We start from the raw sequence: 12,758 nt of genomic DNA, 5'->3' as shown, positions 1-12,758 counted from the left end.
AGAGCCTCTGTAAGTTCCCAGCTCTGGGCCCAGCAGCCCTCAGAGGGCTCATGGTCTGGTGGGAGCGGCAGGCTCGGGTAGGACAGTGTGGGAAAGACAGAGGAAGGAATGCTGACTCTGCAAGGTCAGGGGTCTGAGTCATCAGGGGAGGCCTCCCCGAGGAATCAGCCTTCTCCAGGCAGAGAGGGAGTAGGGGATGTGAGGTGGTCCAGAGGCCTGGCATGCTCAGAAGGTGAGTGGGCGAGGCCGGGCTGGGGACAGGCTGGGGGCAGACTCCTAAGGAGGTGTTGGAAGCAGCCCATGCCTGGTGTCAGAGGTTTTCTCTCAGCTGGTGCTCCAGGGAGGCAGGGTTCCTGAGCACTGTGGAGAAGGCTTCAATGCTGATCCTGAAAGTCACGGAGCAGATCACACAATTGGGTCCTGGGGAGGAGTCTCCTGAATCCTGCAAGGAGGCAGCCTGGCCAGGATGAGGCAGGGAAGAAGACTGGGCGGGGGCAGCACCCCCAGGGACTCTCGGACAGCCAGAGGGAAGGCTGGAGTCACATCTGAGGGAGAGGGTGGTCAAGGGGGTTCGGCTGGCAAGGACCACTGGCCCAGGTTGGACTGTCCACTGAAGAGTAGCCGGACCTGGAACCATCTAGAGAGGCAGGGCAGGTTGGAGGCTGGAAGCGTTGATGAGAAGGCCTGTGCCTGTGGTGGGGAGCACAGACACAGAAGGGTCCGGAGAGGTTTTGGCTCTGGGGATGAAGGAGGAAATTGGGGCCAGGACTGGTGATGTTGACTGAAATGGTGGTGGTGAGGAAGGTATTGGTGACAAACACAGAAGTGCGGGTGATGGGGATGAGAGCGGGGACAATAGTGGCAGTGACAGAGATGATGACTGTGAAGAGGGTGCTGTAGAAGGCAATGGCAACATTAAAGGACCACAGGGCCCTGGGCCCAGACTGGACATGAGACTATTTCTGGGTGACCCTGAGGCCACTGTGAGGGCTTGAGAGTCCGTGTCCAGCCTGACCACCCTGGAGCTACAGAGAGAGGAGGCTCTGTGGCAGCTAACGTGTTATCCATCAATGTAGACACAAGTGGGCCCTGGGGTGCTGAGGACACAGCCTTCTCTGGGGCCCTTGGAGATAGAAGTGTGGAAGCCCCAGGCCTGACGGTGCTTGCTGCTGATGTAGATGGCTTACAGGCCTTGGGGCTGGAGGTGGGCCTGCCCATGGGCCAGGCCAGCAGTTGAGGGATCCAGATGTGGGTGCAGCTGGCTGCCGGGTTGGCCCAGAGGTAACAGATATCCTCAGGATTGCAGGGGTAGGAGCACAGACTGTCACGGACAAGCCAGGAAGCTCACTGGACTTTGGCCCAACCCCAAGATGCCTTGGGCCAGGAGAAGCCTGCTACAGTGCTGTGGCAGCAATCTCTGGAGAGCCAGGGACCAAGATCTTCTCTGCAGGTCCAGACACATCGGACGCTGGCTGGGACTTGGGGACCCTGTGGGCTGCAGGCTTGGCCACTGATGATACAACTGGTCTTGGTGTGGCCCTGCCTGAGGCCCCAGCAGTTCCCAAATGGGCAGGCTGGTCTGAGTGGGGACCCAAAGCCTGGGGCAAGGCTAGAGGAGCTTCCTGGTCCCCGGAGGTTCTTATGCCAGGAGTGCCCCCTGCCCTCTCAGCTGAGGGAGAGGCTCCGAGAAGGAATGACACCAAGGGTTTCAATGACAGGATTATCTTCTCTCTGCTGCCTCGCAAAGCAGATGTGCCAGAGGCCAAGGGAGACCGTTCAGGCCTCTGTGAGCAGGAAGAAGGGGCAGGGCAGAAGCCGAGACCACCAGGACAGCTGCAAACCAGGAGAAGCTTGTTCTGCCAGCCACCCTGTCGGGTGGGACTGGCCCACAGCCTCTCAGACACCTGCCTCCCTGCAACCTCCCTCCTTTAGGGGGCCTGAGGAGATCCAAACCCTGGCCCCAGGGGCCGGCCTGGTGGCGCAGCGGTTAAGTTCGCATGTTCCGCTTCTCGGCGGCCCAGGGTTCGCCTGTTCGGATCCCGGGTACGGACATGGCGCTGCTTGGCACGCCATGCTGTGGTAGGTGTCCCACATATAAAGTAGAGGAAGATGGGCATGGATGTGAGCTCAGGGCCACTCTTCCTCAGCAAAAAGAGGAGGACTGGCAGTAGTTAGCTCAGGGCTAATCTTCCTCAAAAAAAAAAAAGCAAACCCTGGCCCCAGCTCTGCCACCAAATCACTGAGCTACCCTGGGCAGAAGCCTCTCCTCTCTGGTCCTAGCCCACCAGAGACAGGGGGACCATGCCTTGCCACCCAGGAAGGGGGAAGGGGGACTTTGAGGGTAAAGGGGCATACCTAAGGGTCCCCCTCTTTTCTCCCATCCCAGTCCACCCCACTGCAGGCCTCCTCCACAAGGGAAGTCTTCTCTGCCAGGGAAGCTCAAGGGCCCTGGGAATTGCTACTCAACCCTCCATCAGGGAACAAGGCTATTACCTTACCACATTCCCAGAGCACAGGATGCTTCTTGAGGGAGGTGCATGCGTGTGTGGGAGGGCATCTCTGAAAGCCTTGGGGTTAATGCCACACCTGTCTACAAGTGTGCACTGAGCCCCTTGGGAGGGCCAGCCCCACGCCAGTTTCTTCCAAATGGGTGACGCTGGGTACCCTCAGGGAGCCCAAAGCCTAGGGGACTGAGGAGGGGATCCTGGTCCTGTCTCAGGATCCCCAGGCTGACCAAAGCCAGACTAACGTGAGGACAAGGAAGGTCAGCCCTGATCTGGAAGCCATGGGAGTTCACTGAGGAGGAGGACCCCCGACACCCTACCCCGCCAGGAGAATGGGTGAAGTGTAGGACACATCCCCAAGGCCAGTCTGCCCCACCTCCACTTACCAGCCAGGAGAATCCGAGCAGCTGTAAGCCATCGCCCCCCATGCTGAAGGCTTTTCCTCAGGCTTCCAAGCCTCCAGAATCAGGCAACAGATGCAAATGCACCTTCTCAGCTCCCCCTTCAAGAAAGGAATCATTGCCCAGCTGTGAATTGTGGTTAGCCAACAGCCCCCAGCTACCCCTGAGCTGCTCTGCCTGGCCCCTTTGCACAGCTCAGCCACGAGGCCCTGCTGCGCCGACCCGCCTAGTGGCCTCCAGCAAAGACTTCCTCCTCTTGGGCTACAGACCCTGTTGAATGGGGACCTTACATCTGCCCCATGGCCTGAGAGGTTATGGACCTGGAAACCTATTGAGGAAGAATTAAAGTCCTGTCTAGGGGCTGGCCCCATGGCCGAGTGGTTAAGTTCACGTGCTCCACTTCCACAGCCCAGGGTTTCGCAGGTTCGGATCCTGGGAGTGGACATGGCACCGCTCATTAAGCCACGCTGAGGTGGCGTCCCACACAGCACAACCAGGAGGACCTACAACTAGAATATACCACTGTGTACTGGGGGGCTCTGGGGAGAAGAAGAAGAAAAAAGAAAATTGACAACAGATGTTAGCTCAGGGCCAATCTTTAAAAAACAAACACACACCAGTCCTGTCCCATCTTCAGGTGTGAGCTGGGGTGCTCTTCATGGAGATGGCGAGAGTCTCAATGGTGGTGATGGTCCCGGTGGGGTGGGGGTGTTGGTGGTGCTGGTGATGGGTAGGGTGGCTGTGTGACAGGGGCAGTCACAGTAGAGTTGTAATGATGGCGGAGGTGCTAACCACAGCAGGAGCTCTGTGGGCCCAGGTGGGATGGGACTTAGTGGGAGGCAGTGACATTAGCAGCCACACCCCATCCCCTGTCCCAGCTCCTGAGGCAGTTCAGTGCCATTCCATCAGGCCGGGTAGGGAGTGTGGAGGAGGGCAGATCAGAGAACAGCCCTCAGCTTGTTACCCACACCGGGCCCTTGTGGAATCCTGTTCAAAGACCCAGACTTGGGATGTTGAGTATGGAATTGAGTGGGCTTTGGATAGAGGGGTCCTTCCCATCCAGCCCAAGAGGTGGGGCAGACGCAGAACAGTGTGGACTCTCCACGGGAGCCTCCTTTTGGTCCTTGCTACAGCCATTCCTGCTTTTTCCCTCCCACCCTGCTTCCCTCCCCTGCCCACACCCCGACAGACACAGCAGAAGGGCTGGGGCGGCCCTAAGAAGCTTCAAGCTGCCTGAGGGCCTGGAATGGTGCACGGCTGGTGCCTTCATGGGAGCTGGCTTGGGGGTGCTCCACACCTCACCTCTGGGAGCCACAGGAAGTTTTCAGCTCTTCCAAAGCCTCTCCCATCAGGCTCCTGGCCTATGTGTGACCTCCATGAGGGTCAGTGACTTGCCCCAGGTCACTCAGGGTGGGCAGCAGAACCCCCCTGGTGGGGAGATAATCCCTGGAACCCTTCACAGCAGGAAATCAGACTGGAGACTCCACCCTCCCCTCCTGCCCCTTACCACCACCCAGCAACTTCTACCTGCATATGCCCCTTCTCCCAAACTGCTGCCCTTCTCTAAGGAAAAAAATTCCTCCATGACCTGCCCCCACCCCAACACATATATCCCAGGATCAGACAAACCTCCCCCGCCCAGCCCTTCTCCCACTGTTCAGTCATGGCTCCTCTGCTCTGTAAACCTGCACCTCTCTGTCTGCACACCCAGAGGCTGCCGTCTGCCCCCCAGCCCCTTCTGGGTGAAGAGGTTAAGGGTCCAGGCCTGGCCAGTGGGGGTGTGATGCCCTCCCAAGGGCAGGGAGGAAGGCTTTGATCTTTGGTGACTTCTGCCTCCGGCTTTCATTGCCCTCATTGTCCCACAAGCCCTTCCATAAGCATCCCCTACTCTGTGGGACCATGACACAGTCCCCCAGGCCAACCAACCCACTCTGGCACCATCATTCTGTCTTCCTTGCCTGGATGCCCAGTCTTACTTGATGGACCTGATGATGCCAGGAAGACTCTATTTCCAGAGGTGTCAGTGTCCCACACGAGGGGATGTGAGCAGCAGCAACACCCTCTGCCCAACTCCTGCCCAGCCTGGCAGGGCCCCTCCCTTCCCAGGCTCCCTCAGGGCCAGAAAGATTTGGTTTCTGATGGCTGTAGTCCAAGAGTGAACGCTGCTCAAGCCCCAGGACACTGGCCACCACAGCACCCTTCCGACGCTCCCCCAGCCCTGGGTGGGCTGGAGCCAAAGCCAGGGGCAGGGCTCTAGCAGACCTGGACCTCTGCCAGAGATTCTCCCAGGGCTGAGGCCTGCCTAGCAGCAGTGGTCGAAGCCAGAGTTACCTGGGATGGGATGAGGGATGAGGGTCGGAACGCGCCTAAAGGGAGAAACAGCACGGGTGAGGGGTCTGGGATCAGGCTCCAGTAGTGGGAGCCAGGCATATGCTCGCTCTTCTCACCCAGGCTCTCTTTTTTTTTCCCCCTCCCCAAAGCCCCAGTACGTAGTTGTAAGTCATTCTAGTTCTTCTATGTGGGATGCCACCACAGCATGGCTTGATGAGTGGTGCATAGGTTTGCGCCCAGGATCCGAACTGGTGAACCCCAGGCAGGCGCCAAAGCGGAGCCCTAACCACTTGGCAACAGGGCTGGCCGCCGCACCAAGTCCCTCTTGATCAGGAACAACTTCACAAGAAAGCTCAGTCAAGGGCTGGAGGTCAGGGCTGAGGTCTGCCCAGGGTTGGGGCTCAGTCTATGATGGGGTCACTACTGGAATTTGCATTTGAGTGAGACCTGGCCCCTCTCACTGCTCCTCCCTTGTATGGGTCTCCCTCCCATCAGAGGCCACCCAACGCCTGGAATAACCCATCCTAATATCTGAGGTAAACCGAATGGGAACTCTAGCCTCAGATCAAGACAGATTTCAAGAAAAGAACTTTTAGAAGATCCACAACCTCCGGGACAGGATTCGAGTCCAGTGCCAAGGGTTGGGTAATATTCCTCTTCTCAGGGACCAGCTCCAGCCCCTCAGCCAGGACCTTCCCTGGCATGTAGCCCAGACAGTGCCCCGCTCTTCCTCCAAGCACGACAGCCCTGACAGGACCACAGTCTAACCGGGTTACACTCCAGCTGTTCTGGGTTAGAATTCTGCTCCTTCCACGCCCCCACCCCCCAACACAGCTGAGTACAGAGAGGAGCCCCCTCTCTCTCTGTGATAATTGGGGGCAGTGGCTTTCTGCAGGGCTTCATTATGGTGACTCCAAGGGACAGGAAGAGGGGGCTGCACTGGGAGCCATCTTGTGTCCCTAGTCCAGAGCCAGAGGAGAGGGTGTATAGAGACCCAGTGGGACGTGGAGAGCAGGACAGCAGTGGGCAAGGTGGGACCCAAGGCGAGAAAGAGGACAGACAGGTCCTCCCAGGGCTGACCAGGCAGACATTTGCCTAAATCCATGGCAGTGAAGCCAGCAGACGCTCAGCTTTGCCTATGCACCTTCCAGAGGTAAGATCTCTCCAGCTGCAGGGATGGATGCAAAGCTGGCCTCCCTTCCTGACACTCTCTTCTGGGCTCCTGACCCCCATTGGAGGAGGGGTGGCACCACAGCCCTTTGGCAAGTGCCTGCGAAATCCAGACCTTAATCTCCCATCTGTTACCTTGTTTCTCAGAGAAGGGTTGCAGTGATGGTCTGAGGCTCTGGCCACTTGACCAGGACAAAATGGAGTGCTCACAGGAAGAGCAGGGAGAAGAATGTGGGGAAGCCTGGGACCCTCCACATCCTCTGCCAAATTTAGAATTCTCTAGGGGCATTGGAGGCCTCTGTCCTTTGGCTCCAGCCTGCCTTGCTTTTTTTTTTTTTTTTTTTGAGGAAGATTAGCCCTGAGCTAACATCTGCTGCCAATCCTCCACTTTTTGCTGAGGAAGACGGGCCCATCCGTGCCCGTCTTCCTCTACTTTATATACGTGGGACGCCTACCACAGCATGGCTTGCCAAGCCGTGCCATGTCCGCACCTGGGATCCGAACTGGCAATCCCCGGGCTGCCAAAGGGGAACATGCACACTTAACCGCTGTGCCACCAGGCCTGCCTTGCTGACCTTAGTCCTGCCTCACTCCCAAGACCAGCTCCAGCCCCCTTTCCCTCCCCTCCCCCACGTCCTGTGCTAGGTAAGGTGGCCAGATGCTGGCTCTGAGGAGAGACAGGAGAGGTAGCATGAGAAAGGATACTGAGCATCTTCCGGCTCATTGTGCTTCCAGGAAGGGTGTTCTAGGCCGAGAGAAGAGCCTTAGCAAAGATCTACAGGTGAGTCAGCTCCTGTACGGGGAGGGAGGACAGAATCCTCCCCCCACCCTCCAGCCACATTCCAGAGCCTCCAGTTCCCTCCCTCAGGGACCCAGTCAAGCCCCCCACCCCACCCCTACCCCTGGTCTGGGAAGGGTCTCAGAGTCTCAGAATCCAGCCCTGCCCCCTTCCTCATTACCCAGGTATCCAGGATATTACCCCACATCTTCCAAGCAGGTCGACAGGGTCAGAATCATTCTGTGAGCCCCTGTCAGGGGCAAGGACAAGTAAATCTCCTTGCTGAATTAGGCAGAGCGACTGCCTCCCTGCTCTGCCTCAGGCCCCACCTGCTGCCTGTCCCTCTCCACTGGGAATGATGGTGCCCCAAGTAGGAAACCTGGCCCCAGACCTGCCCTTTATCTCCTAAGGCACTTCCTTCCTGGTCAGGGGCCTGACCCCCAATGCCACTCCTTCCCCGGCTTTTCTGCCCAGGCTGGCATCTGTCCTGCTGGAACCTCTGGCTGGATTCTCCCCTTACCAGTCAGGCTGTAAGTGTTGCCGCAAGATAGTTTTAAAAAAAAAGAGGAAAATCATGATTCTCATATAGATAAAAAATGAACACACGTTAAAGACTGTGTTTAGGGGCCGGCCCTGTGGCCAAGCGGTTAAGTTCACATGCTCCACTTTGGCAGCCCAGGGTTTCACCGGTTTGGATCCTGGGCATGGACATCATAGCACCACTCGTCAGACCACGCTGAGGTGGTGTCCCACATGCCACAACTAGAAGGACCCACTACTAAAAATATACAACTACATGCTGGGGGCATTTGGGGAGAAAAAGCAGAAAAAAAAAAAAAAAGACTGTGTTTAACTCACTATGAATGAGGGAACCAGGCAGATGTTACAACCAGTTCAAAGAGAAGCTGAAGAAGCATAAATTTATGTGGACTAAAGAAATGTTGAAATCAATGTACACATGTAAAATTGGCTTTGTCCATTGGCAGGGGGAGTCAATTGAATCTCCAGTGGGCAACTTATTCGCATGATTATAGACAAGTATTATTTTGCATTGCTGTCATCTACAACATACATAGTTGTAAAAAAGGGTTGCGGAAAAAAAATATACAGAGCACCAGAAAGGTGTGTTCTAATCAAAACAATGCGTAGTTTTCCAGTGGAAACATTCAATTACTTTTTTCTTATTCAAAATTTCCTTACAGTGGTCAGAGGAAGAGGGGCTTCGTAAGTACTGGGGTGTCAGGGAAGGCTTCCTGGAGGACAGTAGGACAGGATAGGAAAGGGGAGGGCATGAGCAGAGACCACCAGTTGTCCCGGAATACTCCTCCTCGCATTCTTCATTAGTAATACTATCCCGTATTTTCAGCTGGGCATAAGGTGGTCCAGAATAAAGACTATATTTGCCAGTCTCCCTTGTAGGTGGGTGTGACCATGTGACTTAGTTCTGGCCAACAGGATAAGAGTGTCATGAGGGATGTAGGGTAAGTGTCCCCAAAAGGGGTTTACCAGTTCAAATCCTGGACACATTGCTCATCAAGCCATGCTGTGGTGGCATCCCTCATAGAAGAACTAGAAGGACTTACAAGTAGGATGTACAACTATGTACTGGGCTTTGGGGAGAAAAAAAAACAGAGGAAGATTGACAACAGATGTTAGCTCAGGGCCAATCTTCCTCACCAAAAGAAAAAAGCAAGTGCTTACGGCAGTGCCTGACACATTACAGGTGTTCAATTAAAAAAAAGAGTTTTCCTTCATCAACTCTTATATTTGGTAACACTAAAGTATAGTTTGTGTAAGAAAGGCAGAAAAATACTTGATTCTTTTCCATTACTTAAGAGTTTTTAGACTAAAAGTTCATCCAATAGCATCCTCCAAAGGTGATCAACTTATTTTCTTCTAAATAAACAGAACAGCAGGCTTGACTTAGCCAACGGTCGACTCAGAGCACTCAGACTGCTAAAATATTTGATGTATTTCAATTCATTGCAGGGTTTTTTCTGATACTTGAAATATTCTATTTTTGGCCAGCAAAAGGCTCTTCAAAGCCAAAGACAAGATTTAAAGAAACTCTCTTCTCCTGCCCCTGGAGAGTAGAATGGGCACAAAATCAGACACAGAGCTGAGTCACAAGGACAGCAGAACTTCGGAGACTGAAGGGTCAATGGTAGAGGGTCTCCCATCCTGATGGGAAAGTCCTGGGATCCTGATCCCTGGGACGGGGGAGTTTGAGTGGATGCACCCGAGAACCTTGAGCCTCCAGTTTCCCCTGAGTGGTCTAGGCAAGGAGCAGCGCCGCCTCTTGCTAGAGGAGAGCAGCCTCCCCTGCCTGCAGACTAGGCAAAAACTTCCCTGAGCTGGATCCTTACAGAACCATGATGTGTGTTCTCCTCGTTGCCTCCCCACGTTGCCACCAGACCAATAACTAGAGTCAGTCCTCATCATGACCCAAGGTCGCAAGGACAATCCTGCTCTGAGTGAAATGATTTAGTCACCAAAAGAGTTGCAGGAGCTGTCCCGTATGTACTGGAGGAATCTGGGCGAGGTGGTGTAGGGGAAGACGAGGTTGTTGGACAAAGGGTAGAATAAAAGGTTGCATATATGAGAATTTATTGACCTGGGAAGACTCTCCTGTGACTAAGGATTTAATGTCCTGGCAAGGACACCTGGAGCTCTGACACACTGCTGGAATGGCTCCTTGAAGCATAGACAGGACGGTTACAGCAGTTAAAGTAGGTGGAGATTGTACAGCTGCTTTCCCAAAGTATCCCAAAAGGAGTCCGAAGGTTCAGGGAGATAGGAATGTTAGAATTGTCGGGTTTTTTCTTTTAAAGATTGGCACCTGAGCTAACATCTGTTGCCAATCTTTTTTTTCCTTCTTCTCCGCAAAGCCAACCCCTCCCCCGCCAACATAGTTGTATATCCTAGGTGTGAGTGCCTCTGGTTGTGCTATGTGGGATGCTGCCTCAGCGTGGCCTGATGAGTGGTGCCATGTCTGCACCCAGGATCCGAACCGGCAAAACCCTGGGCCGCCGAAGCAGAGCGCGTGAACTTAACCACTCAGCCACGGGGCCGGCCCCTAGAATGGTTTTATTACAGCATATGCAAGCAGAGAATCCATCGCTCAACTATGTCCCCTTGGAGGGCTCAGAAGAATGCCCCTAAGTTAACAATGATGGCACCAGTGAGGAGCACCTGAATCTTCGAGACTCAATGGCACTAGCTCTTTGTAGGCCAGGCTTGACAGTAGGAGATGCTGCTGTGAATCCAGCCGCCTTAGTGTCTGCAGGGATGGTGGGATGCCGGAATAACAGAAGCCAGGTGGTGAGAGTTAACCATTAATGAAAAGGTGGATGTATGAACTTAATTGGCAGCAAGGCTGGAGTAAGAACCAGAGTGCCTTGATCGTCAGGGACCTGTGGCATTGGCCAAAAACTGATGATATTCCAGAGGCATTTCTTGACTTGAAAAACAAAACCAAACCAAGATCTGGCAAGCAGAAGGCTGCAACAAAAAATTGCAATCCCTTGCCTAGTTTCCAGACCGAGACAATTGAGATCTAGAGGAAGCTGGGTATTCTTGAGAAAAGATCCTGCAACATTACCACAAGTATATTCAATAAATATTACCTCAATCCTTCCCCAAAGAGATCTGTGGTCATTTACCAAAGTAACTATATCTGGTGAAAAAGGGTACATCTGAACCTTTTGAGGGCTTTATTTTTATTTACTTTTTTTGAGGAAGATTAGCCCTGAGCTAACACCTACCGCCAATCCTCCTCTTTTTGCTGAGGAAGACTGGCCCTGAGCTCACATCCGTGCCCATCTTCCTCCACTTTATACGTGGGCCGCCTACCACAGCATGGCTTGCCAACGGTGCCATGTCTGCACCCGGGATCCGAACCAGTGAACCCCAAAGCGGAACGTGCGCGCTTAACCACTGTGCCACCAGGCCGGCCCCTTGAGGGCTTTAATATAAGATCAGAGCTGACACTGGCACCATGAGACTCACAATGCCATCGTGCCCCCCAGTAAGAGTAGACATGTGGAGGCTAGGTAATAAATGAAGCCCTGGATGAAGACAATCTGCTCATGCATCCACTAGGGCCGTAGCCCGCCCTGTTGTCACCTTTCTTCTCCCTAAACATGTAATTGAGATAAGTATGCTTAGCAGCTAACAGAGCTCTCACATTTATTCCCTAACCTGTGTATATGAGCCATTATAGCAGAAAGGGCCAAGTGGAAAGCTCGGAGACTGCCCCCTCCCATTGCCAGGAGCAGGAAGTATTCCCGGCAGAAATGCAGAGATTACGGCCACTCTCAACAGTGGACTTTCATTCCCCGCTCTTGTCCTTGTGCTATTCTTGTCATCATTTTTTTTAAGAATGGCATCTGCGCTAACATCGGTTGCCGATCTTTTTTTTTCTTTTTCTCCCCAAAGCCCCCGGTACATAGTTGTATATTCTAGTCATGAGTGCTTCTGGTTGTGCCATGTGGGACACCGCCTCAACATGGCCTGATGAGCCGTGCCACGTCCATGCCCAGGATCTGAGCCAGCAGAACCCTGGGCCACACCACTGAAGCGGAGTGCGCAAACTTAACCACTCTGCCACGGGGCCAGCCCCTCTTGCCATCATTTTACTTCTACATTTGTTATAAACCCCACAATATATTATTACTTTTGGTTTAAACTATCAATATTTTTTAAGGAGTTTTTATTTATTTATAGTTATTTATTTATTTTGGCAAGGAAGATTGGCCCTGAGGTAACATCTGTGCCAATCTTCCTCTGTTTTGTATGTGGGATGCTGCCACAGCCTGTCCTGATGAGTGGTGTGTAGGTCCATGCCTGGCATCTGAACCCACGAACTCCAGGCTGCCAAAGTGGAGCACACAAACTTAACCACTACACCACCAGGCTGGCCCCACTGACATTTTTAAAGAAATAGAAAATGAGAAAAAAACTCTTAAATTTATCATGTCAATGCTCTTCATTCCTTTGTGTAGATCCAAATTTCCATCTGGTATCATCTTTCTTCTGACTAAAGGACTTCTTTTAATGTTTCTTGTATGCAGATCTGCTGGTGATTAATTATCTCAGCTTCTGTTTGTGTGAAAACGTCTTTATTTTGCCTTAATTTTTTACAGATTTTCTTCCTGAATATAGAATTCTAGGGGGATTTTTTCTTTCAGCACCTTAGAGATAACATGCAGTTATCGATTGGTTTACATAGTTTCTGAGAAGTTTGGTGTCATCCTTGTTTCTCTGTGCATAATGGGCCTTTATTCTCTGCCTTCTTTGAAGAGATTTTCTTTATCCCTTTTTTTTAAGCAATTTTATTATGATATGCCTTGGTGTGGTTTTCTTCTCCTTGGGGTATATTGGATCTGCAGGATTTCAGTTTTCATCAAATTTGGAACATTTTTGGCCATGACTTCTTTTTTTTCTTTAGGATTTTTTTATTTTTCCTTTTTCTCCCCAAAGTCTCCTGGTACATAGTTGTATATTTTAGTTATGGGTCCTTCTAGTTGTGGCATGTGGGTCACTGCCTCAGCATGGCCTGATGAGTGGTGCCAT

General features: G+C 52.8%; 1 long non-coding RNA gene across 2 annotated transcripts in view; it reads right to left on the bottom strand.

Moving 5' to 3' along the window:
- Positions 1-3: 3 nt before the first annotated feature.
- The window catches only part of LOC124233114 (uncharacterized), a 22,663-nt gene continuing 9,908 nt past the window's right edge, over positions 4-12,758 (bottom strand). The window contains exons 1-3 of one of the 2 annotated variants that reach the window (XR_006886977.1): positions 3,523-3,986; positions 2,891-3,006; positions 4-1,833 (exon numbers count right to left, since the gene is read on the bottom strand). This is a non-coding gene — a long non-coding RNA (uncharacterized LOC124233114). Of the gene's footprint in view, positions 1,834-2,890; positions 3,007-3,522; positions 3,987-12,758 lie in introns of those variants that run through there. The other variant, XR_006886978.1, reaches the window with a different exon arrangement.

Source organism: Equus quagga, unplaced genomic scaffold (assembly GCF_021613505.1).
Source record: "Equus quagga isolate Etosha38 unplaced genomic scaffold, UCLA_HA_Equagga_1.0 153_RagTag, whole genome shotgun sequence".
In the NCBI taxonomy this organism is placed as follows: domain Eukaryota; kingdom Metazoa; phylum Chordata; class Mammalia; order Perissodactyla; family Equidae; genus Equus; species Equus quagga.
The sequence above is the reverse complement of the archived record's forward strand: the minus strand, read 5'-3'. Positions and strand labels throughout refer to the sequence as shown.